Below are 15,457 nucleotides of genomic sequence, written 5' to 3' on the forward strand. Positions count from 1 at the left end.
TGACAGAAAATAACTTTAATTGTTGCATCTTGTTGTGTTGTTGTCCTCTAGTGGCTAGCTAGCTAAAACTGGCCGTTGGATGGAGATAGGGATTTGGAATTGTGGTTTTACTTAATTCTCCGTACTAGCCAATGATTATAACAGCGATTCTGATCCAACCATAAATTCATACATTGTGCCCCTGGCCTGAGAGGATGGAAGTTCTAGATGTAGTATGCTAACTAGCTGGCCTGGTGCATTGTTGCCCATGAAAGGAAGTTTGGCTAATGAGCAAGCGTTTTAGCCAGGTAGCCTAGGTCAAAAATAAATACAAGCATGTACTGTATGACAGAGTCATAGACTGGATTGTCAACATGAAAGAGAGAAGGATGGCATTGGCGTTTTGTGAGTCAACATGTTTTTCTACTTGCACACACAGAAATTAGAATAAAACCACATCATATTTAGCTTAAGTTGATTCGACTAAATTGTTTTTGGCATCTTTTAGTTGTTACTGTTTTAGACTAAGCATAGGTGATTTGATCAAATCAAATTGTATTTGTCACATGCGCTGAATACAACAGGTGCAGTAGAACTTACAGTGAAATGCTTACTTACAAGCCCTTAACCAACAATGCATGCTTAGTAAAATAAGTGTAAAATAAAAATAGATAAGTAAAAAAATAGATAATTTTATTTATTTATTAAAGAGCAGCAATAAAATAACAGTAGCGAGGCTATATACAGGGGTTACCGGTGCGGGGGCACAGGTTACATATGCGGGGGCACAGGTTAGTCAAGGTAGTTGAGGTAATACGAACATGTAGGTAGAGTTAAAGTGACTATGCATAGATAATAAACAGAGAGTAGCAGCAGTGTAAAAGAGGGGGTGGGGCCGGGACCATTTGACCACTTGATTAACTGTTCGGGAGTCTTATGGTTTGGAGGTAGAAGCTGTTAAGGATCCTTTTGGACCTAGACTTGGCGCTCCGGTACCGCTTGCCGTGCGGTAGCAGAGAGAACTGTCTATAACTAGGGTGGCTGGAGTCTTTGATCATTTTTAAGGCCTTCCTCTGACACCGCCTGGTATAGGGGTCATGGATGGCAGGAAGCTTGGCCCTGTACGCATTACCCTCTGTAGTGCCTTGCGGTAGGAGGCAGAGCAATTGCCATACCAGGTAGTGATGCAACCAGTCAAGATGCTCTCGATGTTGCAGCTGAAGAACCTTTTGAGAATCTGAGGACCCATGCCAAATCTTTTCAGTCTCCAGAGGGGGAATAGGCTTTGTTGTGCCCTCTTCATGACTGTCATGGTGTGTTTGGACTATTCTAGTTTGTTGGTGATGTGGACAAGCTTTCAACCTGCTCCACGACAGCCCCGTCGATGGGAATCGGTCCTCTTTTTCCTGTAGTCCACTATCATCTCCTTTGTTTTGCTGACATTAAAGGATAGGTTGTTGTCCTGGCACCACACGGCCAGGTCTCTGATCTCCTCCCCATAGACTGTCCTGTCGTTGTCGGTAATCAGGCCTATCACTACCATCGGCAAACTTAATGATGGTGTTGGAGTCATGCCTGGCTGTGCAGTCATGGGTGAACAGGGAGTACAGGAGGGGACTGAGCACACACCCCTGAGGGGCCCCTGTGTTGAGGATCAGCATGGCAGACATGTTGTTACCTACCCTTTCCACCTGGGTACGGCCCACCGGGAAGTCCAGGATGCAGTTGCAGAGGGAGGTGTTTAGTCCCAGGGTCCTTAGCTTAGTGATGAGCTTTGAGGGCACTATGGTGTTGAAGGCTGAGCTGTAATTCAATGAATAGCATTCTCATGTAGGTGTTCCTTTTGTCAAGGTGGGAAAGGGCAGTGTGGAGTGCAATAGAGATTGCATCATCTCTGGATCTGTTGGGGCAGTATGCAAATTTGAGTGGGTCTAGGGTTTCTGGGATAATGGTGTTGATGTGAGCCATGACCAGCCTTTCAAAGCACTTCATGGCTACAGACGTGAGTGCTATGTGTCGTTAGTCATTTAGGCAGGTTACCTTAGTGTTCTTGGGCACAGAAACTATGGTGGTCTGTTTAAAACATGTTGGTATTACAGAGAGGTTGGAAATGTCAGTGAAGACAATTGCTAGTTGGTCAGTGCATGCTCGCAGTACACGTCCTGGTAATCCGTCTGGCCCTGCGGCCTTGTGAATCTTAACCTGTTTAAAGGTCTTACTCACATCGGCTGCGGAGAGCGTGATCACACAGTCTTCTGGAACAGCTGGTGCTCTCATGCATGTTACAGTGTTATTTGCCTTGAAGCGAACATAGAAGTAGTTTAGCTCGTCTGGTAGGCTCGTGTCACTAGGCATCTCTCGGCTGTGCTTCCCTTTGTAGTCTGTAATGGTTCGCAAGCCCTGCCACATCCGACAAGCTTCAGAGCCAGTGTAGTACGATTCGATCTTAGTCCTGTATTAATGCTTTGCCTGTTTGATGGTTCATCGGAGGGAATAGCAGGATGTCTTATAAGCTTCCGGGTTAATAAGAGTCCCGTTCCTTGAAAGCAGCAGTTCTCATCTTTAGCTCAGTGCGGATGTTGTCTATAATCCATGGCTTTTTATTGGGGTATGTACATATGGTCACTGTGGGGACGACGTCATCAATGAACTTATTGATGAAGCCAGTGACTGATGCGATGTGCTCCTCAGTGCCATCGGAAGAATCCCGGAACATATTCCAGTCTGTGCTAGCAAAACAGTCCTGTAGCTTAGCATCTGTGTCATTTGACCAATTCTTTATTGACAGAGTCATTTGTTTATGATGAAATGGTGCTGGATTAATGGAGGCAGCTCCTGTTTTCAGAGTGACTTGTGGTAACTCTCCGTGGTTCTAAATCAACAGTTGTTTAGTAGTCCGAAAATGTCAGAAATATTAACTTGCTTGACCATGCTGTAGGTAACTGTTTTTTACATACAATATGCTTTGTGCACTTCACTGGACAGAGTTTGCTCATTGTGATGAAAGAAAGGTGTGGTTGAATTTATTCTACCACTGTGTCTTCTTGTCTCTGCCTTAGACCTATACAGTATATCATGGTCGCAAAGCATATGAACTAACAGGTTATAGAGAAAACAATGCAATTATCACAATACATTTTCTTGGCTTATCCAGTGATTTTACACACACACTGCTACAGAAGCTAAGAAAGTAGTGGTGTAGCGTAGGCTGTATTGTAAATCACTTACAAAAAAAGATAACAGTATTTGCAGAATACTGCAGTTATACTGCATTCTAACTATAGTTATACTACAGTGCACTGCAGTTATACTGCACTCTGAATGCAATATTTTTTCATAAGGAAGGCCTAGCGTACTTTCTTTGCAAGCTATTTTTAGTCCTATATAGACAGTTTTCCATCGAGTCCGTATGGTGACATGCTTTTCTAAGGTTGTTTTAAGATTATTTCCCCTGTTCAATTAAGTCTCGAAAAATGTAATCCTCTCCTATAGCTGACAAGTTCAATGTTCACTTGTCGGTGACGAACACAATGCATTGTTTACATGTTTGTCATAGGTTCTTGGGTGGCATGCCCTGTCTTACCTTTTGTACTCGATTGATTGATACATTGTTCCATTTCTTGAACATGTCTTGATATCAGAACCCGCCTTTTTTTTAGATACAACAAAGGACCGGATGAATTTAATATTTTATTTTTTAATTGCTTCATGCGAACCTCTCACTCATCTCAAATTGCACTATGCTTTACCATCACCACCTCTCTCCACACAGGTTGAACGCTGATGAACGCCGAAAGCTGAACGAGAGACCTCGGTTTATTGTTTTTGTAAAGCTAACATTGTTTCTATATACTTTTATTTTATTTGGGATTCTGTGGCTCTGTTGGGCTTAGTTGCAATGAGCATTGCTGTCTGTCCCGGGAACCCTCCAGATTCCGCAGAGAGACACCGAAGCCCAGCTAGCCTAGCTGGTTCGGCGGCCTCAAATGGAGGACGCTATTGAACGTTTCCAGCACTGCAGGAGCAGTGTTTAATTTTGCTTTGTTCCGGGACAATGTGGACTGTGCTGTCTTTCAATGTAGCAGCTGATTGCTTGCAGAGGACTACAAGGGCAAAGTCTTACCAAGCATGTAGCAAACCTTCACAAGCTACGGGCAAATCCACGCCTCCTACATTTTATTTTTCTTCCACCACAGTAGCCGGATGCCGCTCTGGTCTAGTGGAAGTGTCACCGCTGTGTTGGCTCTCCACAGCCGACTGGCAGGTGCCCAGCAGGGTTCCATCCCCGAAGGGGTCTCCCCCTTCCCTGGAGAACGGAGCTGTTCTCGACCCAACCAACCAGCCATGGAGATACGAAACTCGCTGTGGAAGTCAAAGACAGCAGCAACGGGAGTCTCCTTGGAGATGTTGAGGCAGGATCTGACAGGGACCAGAAACAGCTTTGTCGCCCTGGATCCAGAGGTTCCAGCGCCGCCTTCCTTGCAGGCCTCCCATTCAAGATCTGATCTGGAGGTTCCAGCACCGCCTTCCTTGCAGGCTTCCCATTCAAGATCTGATCTGGAGGTTCCAGCACCGCCTTCCTTGCAGGCCTCCCATTCAAGATCTGATCTGGAGTTTCCAGCGCCGCCTTCCTTGCAGGCTTCCCATTCAAGATCTGATCTGGAGGTTCCAGCACTGCCTTCCTTGCAGGCCTCCCATTCAAGATTTGATCCAGAGGTTCCAGCGCCGCCTTCCTTGCAGGCCTCCCATTCAAGATCTGATCCAGAGGTTCCAGCGCCGCCTTCCTTGCAGGCCTCCCATTCAAGATTTGATCCAGAGGTTCCAGCGCCGCCTTCCTTGCAGGCCTCCCATTCAAGATTTGATCTGGAGGTTCCAGTGCCGCCTTCCTTGCAGGCTTCCCATTCAAGATCTGATCCAGAGGTTCCAGCGCCGCCTTCCTTGCAGGCCTCCCATTCAAGATCTGATCCGGAGGTTCCAGCGCCGCCTTCCTTGCAGGCCTCCCATTCAAGATCTGATCTGGAGGTTCCAGCGCCGCCTTCCTTGCAGGCCTCCCATTCAAGATCTGATCCAGAGGGTCCAGCGCCGCCTTCCTTGCAGGCTTCCCATTCAAGATCTGATCCGGAGGTTCCAGTTACTTGTTTTTGTAAGAGGTGTTGACAAGCTGTAGGTACCGAGCTGTCTGTTTAAAATACTAGCACACAGCTCGGATACCCATTCATACCCCACAAGACATGCCACCAGAGGTCTCGTCACAGTCCCCAAGTCCAGAACAGACTATGGGAGGCGCACAGTACTACATAGAGCCATGACGTCATGGAACTCTATTCCACATCAAATCAAATCACATTTTATTGGTCACATACACATGGTTAGCAGATGCTGATGCGAGTGTAGCGAAATGCTTGTGCTTCTAGTTCCAACCGTGCAGTAATATCTAACAAGTAATCTAACAATTTCACAACAACTACCTTATACACGCAAGTGTAAAGGAATGAATAAGAATATGTACATATAAATATATGGATGAGCGATGGCCGTGCGGTATAGGCAAGATGCAGTAGATGGTATAGAGTACAGTATATACATATGAGATGAGTAATGTAGGGTATGTGAACATTATATAAAGTGACATTGTTTAAAGTGACTAGTGATACATTTATTACATCCAATTTTTTATTATTAAAGTGGCTAGAGATTTAAGTCAGTATGTTGGCAGCAGCAACTCAATGTTAGTGATGGCTGTTTAATAGTCTAATGTCCTTGAGAAGCTGTTTTTCAGTCTCGGTCCCAGCTTTAATGCACCTATACTGACCTCGCCTTCTGGATGTTAGCGGGGTGAACATGCAGTGGCTTCGGTGGTTGTTGTCCTTGATGATTTCTTTGGCCTTCCTGTGACATCAGGTGGTGTAGGGCAGGTAGTTTGCCCCTGGTGATGCGTTTTGCAGACCTCACTACCCTCTGGAGAGCCTTGCGGTTGTGGGCGGAGCAGCTGCCGTACCAGGCGGTGATACAGCCCAACCGGATGCTCTCGATTGTGCATCTGTAAAAGTGGTTTTGGTGACAAGACAAATTTCTTCAGCATCCTGAGGTTGAAGAGGCGCTGTTGCACCTTCTTCACCACGCTGTCTGTGTGGGTGGACCATTTCAGTTTGTTCGTGATGTGTACGCCAGGGAACTTAAAACGTTCCACCTTCTCCACTATTATCCCGTTGATGTGGATGGGGGGGTGCTCCCTCTGTTTCCTGAAGTCCACGATTATCTCCTTTGTTTTCTTGATGTTGAGGTTATGCTTCGGAGGTGTGTTTTGGATCATTGTCCTGTTGAAAAACAAATGATAGTCCCACTAAGCACAAAGCAGATGGGATGGCATATCGCTGTAGAATTCTAAGGTAGCCATGCCGGTTAAGTGTGCCTTGAATTCCAAATGGATAACAGACAGTGTGACCTGCAAAGCACCCCCACATCATCACACCTCCTCCTCCATGCTTCACGGTCGGAACCACACATGCTAAGATCGTCCGTTCACCTACTCTGCGTCTCACAAAGACACGTTGGTTGGAAACAAAAATCTCATCAGACCAAAGGACAGATTTCCACTGGTTTTATGTCCATTGCTCGTGTTTCTTGGCCCAATCAAGTCTCTTCTTATTATTGGTGACTTTAGTGGTTTCTTTGCAGCAATTCACCATGAAGGCCTGATTCATGCAGTCTTCTCTGAACAGTTGATGCTGAGATGTGTCTGTTACTTTTATTTGGGCTGCAGTCTGAGGTGCAGTTAACTCTAATGAACTTATCCTCTGCAACAGAGTTAACTCTGGGTCTTCCTTTCCTGTGGTGGTCCTCATGAGAGCTGGTATCATCATAACACTTGATGGTCTTTGCGACTGCAAAGTTATTGAAATTTTCTGCATTGACTGACCTTGTCTTAAAGTAATAATGGAGTGTCATTTCTCTTTGCTTATTTGAGCTGTTCTTGCCATAATATAGACCTGGTCTTTTGCCAAATAGGTCCACCTTCTGTATGTTACAGCACAACTGATTGGCTCACAACACAACTGATTGGCTCACAACACAACTGATTGACTCAAACGCATTAAGAAGAAAATAAATTCCACAAATGAACTTTTAACAAGGCACACCCTTTAATTGAAATGAATACAACGCAGATCTTCTTCAGGCTTTAAATGGATGCAGGGTCTTTTGACCAAAATGTTGATTGGAATTTCTTAATTTTCAAACACAAAATGTAAAAAGTGTAGATGTACAGATAATACTGGAAGAGCATAAACTAATTGAAACTGGAAAGTTTTGAAGCCAAATATATGAGAACAGACAGTCATAATAGATTGCTCCCTATCAGCCATTTTCCAAAATGGCTCCATTCCTCTCTCCTCATCTCCTCCATCTGCCCTGATGTGAAAACAGACTAGGTAAAATCATTACGGACGAGTTCTACTAGGCATTTGCTTCCACTTGTCCAGTTTTTTCACCTCGGATTCAGTGTACATGAGATTCACAGATGAAGCCATTTTAGACTGTGGCAATGCAGCCCACATCTCACGTACAGACAGTCACTTTCTATTCGTAGTGGAGGCTGCCCCCTTGTGAATGATCAGGAACAGTGACATTTTCAACTCCAGATACACCAGAGGCTGTATGTATCAAGTGTCTCAGAGTAGGAGTCCTGCTCTCAGACCCTTAATACACCTGGCCCAGACTAATAACCCTGGGTAGTGTTCATTATGCACCAGACATAAGGAAACATACTGAAACGGGGAGGGAATGTGAACTTCTCCAATAAGAAACTCTTGTTTTCCTGAGCAAAATATTTGTCTATGGTCGACCCTAATGAATATGACCCTGGTTTTACCTGGATCTGCCTTCGGGTTTATTTTGGTATTCCCCAAATAACAAATCCACATTGTTTTACAGTGATTAGTAAATGTTCCAATATTATTGATAATGTGATAAGTTTGTAGACTCATGTATCATAGACCTCTTGGGTGAGCGTGGTGCTGTACTGTTTGTAAAAACGACCATTAGGTGAGCTGTGCTGTGTTTGTCCCAATCATTTTACACTTCATACTGTAATGAATAACCAGTTGACAGTTTGATAGTTGCAAATGAATTACTTTTGATTAAAATTATATCATCTATCTTATCATCTATTTTATATTTATCAATATTATGTAGCGTACTAAAAGTCCTCAACTTCTATCCTCAAGAGGCATCTTGGTAAGAGCGTGCAGTACTGAGTTGCTCCCAATTCCTGAGCTATGCCAGCTTGATCCTTTCATAGTGGTCTGGAGTTACCAGAGGAGAGGGAGGAGGCCTCCCTGGTAAACAGTGGCAAGTCTTTTCCTGAGTGGACTATACTGGCTAAATATGAAATGAATTAGGAGGGGACAAGGACTCATCCTGTGTTACTCAGCTGCAATCAGAGACGTTGCTGTTGAGGGTGGAGGAGTCGAGGGCTTCACCGGGGCTGGAGCCCTATTAGCAGGTGGCGAGATGTTTTCCACGCGAGCCGCTGGGATGAATAGTGGTGGGATGGCGTGGCCGCGGCAAGCCTGCACACCTGGAGAAACCTGTGAAGGTAGAGATGGTTGAAGTGGTCCAGAATCCGAGTAAGGCAGGAGAGGACCTCAGGTTGGATAATGGATCACCCTCTTCTCTCCACGCGGACCTGCTGGAGTGACAGGAGAGGACCTCAGTTTGGATACATGGATCACCCTCTTCTCTCCACGCGGACCTGCTGGAGTGACAGGAGAGGACCTCAGGTTGGATACATGGATCACCCTCTTCTCTCCACGCGGACCTGCTGGAGTGACAGGAGAGGACCTCAGGTTGGATACATGGATCACCCTCTTCTCTCCACGCGGACCTGCTGGAGTGACAGGAGAGGACCTCAGGTTGGATACATGGATCACCCTATTCTCTCCACGCGGACCTGCTGGAGTGACAGGAGAGGACCTCAGGTTGGATACATGGATCACCCTCTTCTCTCCACGCGGACCTGCTGGAGTGACTGGAGAGGACCTCAGGTTGGATACATGGATCACCCTCTTCTCTCCACGCGGACCTGCTGGAGTGACAGGAGAGGACCTCAGGTTGGATACATGGATCACCCTCTTCTCTCCACGCGGACCTGCTGGAGTGACACCAAACATCATAGACAGTAGCAAGTTGACAAAAATGTTGAAGTATTTGAGCAACAAATAGAAAAGTGTCACATGATAGAAAGTGTCACATGATAACAGTCAGTAAGACATAATGTCTCATAAATGGGAAAAACCATGCAGCGTACTATTTTGTATTTTCCAACATGATGATGCACTTTTCTCCAAACAGCACAACAGCTTATCTGCTATGTCCCTGTGATCAGTGTGTGTCTACTGCCCTCTGGAGTAAACTTGAAGTCAGTGTGACAAGGCCCTGATTCTCATGTCGTCCATGCCAGCAACCCACAGCAGATGCCACAATCGAAGAGGAAAACACTGAAAGAAGCGATGGCATTAGTAACCTACTTCCTCATAACTCAAGAAAAGCATTAAGTTATACATTATTAATGTTCAGATTCCCTTCCATCTACTTTAAGATTCTATTAGAATAACACATGTCCCTGCCTACACCTGATTTTCTTCCTTCCAGTTTTTCCCACAGATGAGCAACTTTATAGCTAAACCCTTGGGTGACTTGGGTGACTAGAGTCTTTGACAATACCTCTCAGATATAGGACAGACACTTCAAAACTACTTTGTTGCTTTTCCATGTATGAATATGTTATTCAATGCATTTCTATAGGCTAATAGCAGGCAAATGTTCCATCAAATAATTGTATTTTTATATATATATATATACACTACCAATCAAAAGTTTGGGGTCACTTGTTTTTTAAATGTCCTTGTTTTTGAAAGAAAAGCAAATTGATCATAAATACAGTGTAGACAATGTTAATGTTGTAAATGACTATTGTAGCTGGAAATGGCACATTTTTTATGGAATATCTACATAGGCCCATTATCAGCAACCATCACTCCTGTGTTCCAATGGAACATTATGTTAGCTAATCCAAGTTTATAATTTTAAAAGGCTAATTAATCATTAGAAAACCCTTTTGCAATTATGTTAGCACAGCTGAAAACTGTTGTACTGATTAAAGAAGTAATAAAACTGGCCATCTTTAGACTAGTTGAGTATCTGGAGCATCAGCATTTGTGGGTTTGATTACAGGCTCAAAATGGCCAGAAACAAAGCACTTTCTTCTGAAACTCGTCAGTCTATTCTTGTTCTGAGAAATTAAGGCTATTCCATGTGAGAAATTGTCAAGAAACTGAAGATCTCGTACAATCCTGTGTACTACTCCCTTCACAGAACAGCGCAAACTGGCCCAAACCAGAATAGAAAGAGGAGTGGGAGGCCCCAGTGCACAACTGAGCAAGAGGATAAGTACATTAGAGTGTCTAGTTTGACAAACAGACGCATCATAAGTTCTCAACTGGCAGCTTCATTAAATAGGACCCGCAAAACACCAGTCTCAACGTCAACAGTGAAGAGGCAACTCCGGGATGCTGGCCTTCTTGGCAGAGTTCCTCTGTCCAACGTCTGCGTTCTTTTGCCCATCTTAATCTTTTACTTTTATTGGCCAGGCTGAGATATGACTTTTTCTTTGCAACAAGGCCAGCATCCTGGAGTCACCTCTTCACTGTTGATGTTGAGATTGTGAAATAAAACATTTGGAATCATGTTGTAACCAAAAAAGTGATACGCCATCCTATCTGGTTCGCACTTAGTGGGACTATCATTTTTTTAACATGACAAGGACCCAATACACACCTCCAGGCTGTGTAAGGGCTATTTGACCAACGAGAGTGATGGAGTGCTGCATCAGATGACCTGGCCTCCACAATCACTCGACCTCAATTGAGATGGTTTGGGATGAGTTGGACCGCAGAGTGAAGGAAAAGCAGTCAACAAGTGCACAGCATATGTGGGAACTCCTTCAAGGCTGTTGTAAAAGCATTCCAGGTGAAGCTGGTTGAGAGAATGCCAAGGCTACTTTGAAGAATCTCAAATACAAATATATTTTGTATTTGGTTAATTTTTGATTACTACATGATTCCATGTGTGTTATTTCATAGTTTTTGTGCCTTCACTATTATTCTACAATGTAGAAAACCCTTTAAGGAGTAGGTGTTAGAATACTTTTGACCGGTAGTGTATACACTATATATAGAAAGGTATGTGTACACCCCTTCATTAGTGGATTCGGCAATTTCAGCCACAGCTGTTGTTGACAGGTGTATGAAATCAAGCACATAGATATTCAATCTCCATAGACAAACATTGGCAGTAGAATGGCCTTCGTGAAGAGCTCAGTGACTTTCAACGTGGCACCGTCATAGGATGCCACCTTTCCAACAAGTCAGTTCATCAAATTTCTGCCCTGTTAGAGCATCCCCAGTCAACTGTAAGTGTTGTTATTGTGAAGTGGAATCATCTAGGAGCAACAATGGCTCAGCCACAAAGTGGTAGTCCACACAAGCTCACAGAACGGGATCGCCGAGGGCTGAAGCGTGTAGCATGTAGAAATGGTCTGTCCTCGGTTGCAACACTCACTACTGAGTTCCAAACTGCCTCTGGAAGCAACGTCAGCACAATAACTGTTTGTCGGGAGCTTCATGAAATGGGTTTCTAGAATCACACTTCACACTTCTGACGGACGAATCTGGGTTTGGCGGATGCCAGGAGAACCCTACCTGCCCAAATGCATAGTGCCAACTGTAACGTTTGGTTGAGGAGGGATAATGGTTTGGGGCTGATTTTCACGTTTCGGGCTAGGCCCCTTAGTTCCAGTGAAGGGAAATCTTAACGCTACAGCATACAATGATATTCCATCGGATACTGTGCTTCCAACTTTGTGGATACAGTTTGGGGAAGGCCCTTTCCTGTTTGAACATGACAATGCCCCCGTGTACAAAGCGAGGTCCATACAGAAGTGGTTTGTCTGACTCCCGAGTGGCGCAGTGGTCTAAGACACTGCCTCACAATGCTAGCTGTGCCACTAGAGATTCTGGTTTGAGTCCAGTTTCTGTCGCAACCGGAAGACCCATGTGGCAGCGCACAATTGGCCCAGCGTCGTCTGGGTTAGTGGAGGGTTTGGCCGGCAGAGATGTCATTGCACTCTAGCGACTCCTGTGGTGGGCCCGGCCATTTTGGCAAATCTGACCACAACTCCATCTTGCTCCTCCCGTCCTATAGGCAGAAACTCAAACAGGAAGTGCACGTGCTTTGTACTTTTCAATGCAGGTATGACCAATCGGAATCCACGCTTCAGGATTGTTTTGATCACGTGAACTGGGATATGTTCCGAGTAGCTTGCGGAAATAATCTAGACACATTCACGGATATGGTGACTGAGTTCATAAGTAAGTGTATAGGATATGTAGTACCCACGGTGACTACTAAAACCTACCCTTACCAGAAACTGTGGAAAGCTGGTAGCATTCGCGCAAAACTGAAAGTGCGAACCACAGCATTTAACCAGGGCAAGGCAACTGGTATTATGGCAGAATATAAGTTATTTACTCATGAAGGCATTTAAACGTCAGTATAGAGATAAATTGGAGTCGCAATTCAACGGCTCAGACACGAGACGTATGTGGCAGGTACTACAGACAATCACAGACTACAAAAGGAAAACCAGCCACGTCGCCGAAACCAATGTCTTGCTTCCGGACAGGCTAAACATGTTCTTCTCACGCTTTGAGGATAACACAGTGCCACCGACATGGCCTGCTACCAAGAACTGTGGGTTCTCCTTCGTCCACATGGCCGACGTGAGTAAAACTTTTAAACGTGTTAACCCTTACAAGGCTGCCGGCCCAGACGGTATCCCTAGCCGCGTCCTCAGAGCATGCTCAGACCAGCAGGCTGGTGTGATTACAGGCATATTCAATCTCTCCCACAGTCTGCTGTCCCCACATGTTTCAAGATGGCCACCATTGTTCTTGTACCCAAGAATGTAAAGGTAACTGAACTTAATGGCTATCGCCTCGTAGCACTCACCTCTGCCATCATGAAGTGCTGGTCAAGGATCATATCACCTCTACCTTAACTGCCAACCTAGACACACCTCAATTTGCTTACCACCCCAATTGATCCACATCACTCTGCGCACTGCCCTATCCCATCTGGACAAGAGGAATACCTATGCAAGAATGCTGTTTATTGACTATAGCTCAGAATTCAACACCATAGTACCCTCCAAGCTCATCATTAAGCTTGAGGCCCTGGGTCTGAACCCAGCCCTGTGCATCTGAGTCCTGGACTTCCTGATGGGCCGCCCACTGGTGGTGAAGTTAGGAAACATCACCTCCATTCTGCTGATCCTCAACATTGGGGCCCCACAAGGGTGAGTACTCAGCCCACTCCTGTACTTCCTGTTCACCCATGACTGCGTGGCCAAGCACACCTCCAACTCAATCATCAAGTTTCAGGTGAACCAACAGTAGAACCTTGCTGTTCGGCACCGACAGCGATGGCCACCTCACTTCGCGTTCCTAGGAAACTATGCAGTATTTTGTTTTTTTATATGTAATTTCTTACAATGTTACCCCAGAAATTCTTAGGTTTTATTACATACAGTCAGGAGGAATTATTAGATATAAGAGCAGCGTCAACTCACCAACATTACAACCAGGAATACGACTTTCCCGAAGCGGATACTTTGTTTGGCCTTCCGCCAAGGACAATGGATCGGATCCCAGCCGGCGACCCAAAACAACGGCGCTGTAGAAGGGGCAGACGGAGCGGTCTTCTGGTCAAAATCAGTAGATTGGCACACCGCGCACATCGCACACCGCGCACATCGCTCACACCGCCGTGCACATCGCGCACACCGCCGTGCACATCGCGCACACCGCGCATCTCTCTGGTAAGAAGAAGGGCGGGGGTGTATGCCTTATGATTAACGAGACGTGATCATAACAACATACAGGAACTCAAGTCCTTTTGTTCACCTGACTTAGAATTCCTCACAATCAAATGCCGACCGCATTATCTGTGAAGAGAATTCTCTTCGATCATAATCACAGTTGTGTATATTCCCCCCTCCCCCCAGGCAGACACATCGACGGCCCTGAAAGAACTTCATTCGACTCTATGTAAACTGGAGACCACATATACTGAGGCTGCATTTATTGTAGCTGGGGATTTTAACAAGGCTAATCTGAAAACAAGGCTCCCCAAATTCTATCAGCATATCGATTGTGCTACCAGGCCTGGCAAAAACCTAGATCACTGTTATCTGTTATTTTAACTTCCAAGATGCATATAAGGCCCTCCCCCGCCCTCCCTTCGGAAAATCTGACCACGACCCCATTTTGTTGCTCCCAGCCTACAGACAGAAACTAAAACAGGAAGCACCCACGCTCAGGTCTGTTCAATGCTGGTCCGACCAATTGGATTCCATGCTTCAAGATTGCTTCGAACACGTGGACTGGGATATGTTCCACATTGCGGCGAACAACAACATTGATGAATACGCTGATTCAGTGAGCGAGTTTATTAGCAAGTGCATCGGTGATGTTGTACCCACAGCGTTTATTAAAACATTCCTCAACCAGAAACTGTGTATTGATGGCAGCATTCGCGCAAAACTGAAAGCGCAAACCACTGCTTTTAATCAGGGCAAGGTGACCGGAAACATGACTGAGTACAAACCGTGTAGCTAGGAGATGATCGTGGACTTCAGGAAACAGCAGAGGGAGCAGCCCCCTATCTACATTGACGGGACAGTAGTGGAGAGGGTGGAAAGTTTTAAGTTCCTCGGCGTACACATCACGGACAAACTGAAATGGTCCACCCACACAGACAGCGTGGTGAAGAAGGAGCAGCAGCGCCTCTTCAACTTCATGAAGCTGAAGAAATACGGTCACCAAATTCGGTCACCAAAAACACTCACAAACTTTTACAGATGCACAATCGAGAGCATCCTGTCAGGCTGTATCACCGCCTGGTACGGCAGCTGCTCCGCGCATAACCGTAAGGCTCTCCAGAGGGTAGTGAGGTCTGCACAATACATCACCGGGTGCAAACTACCTGCCCTCCAGGACACCTACACAACCCGATGTCACAGGAAGGCCAAAAAGATCATCAAGGACAACAACCACCCGAGCCACTGCCTGTTCACCCCACTATCATCCAGAAGGCGAGGTCAGTACAGTTGCATCAAACCTGGGACCGAGAGACTGAAAAACAGCTTCTATCTCAAGGCCATCAGACTGTTAAACAGCCATCACTAACATTGAGTGGCTGCTGCAAACATACTGACTCATCTCTAGCCACTTTAATAATGGAAAAATGTATGTAATCAAATTGATGTAATCAATTTTTACTAGCCACTTTATTAAAATGCTTACATAACCTACATTACTCATCTCATATGCATATACTGTAGAGAAAAGTTACAACCCCT

This window comes from Oncorhynchus masou, chromosome 16, assembly GCF_036934945.1.
Source record: "Oncorhynchus masou masou isolate Uvic2021 chromosome 16, UVic_Omas_1.1, whole genome shotgun sequence".
Taxonomy (NCBI): domain Eukaryota; kingdom Metazoa; phylum Chordata; class Actinopteri; order Salmoniformes; family Salmonidae; genus Oncorhynchus; species Oncorhynchus masou.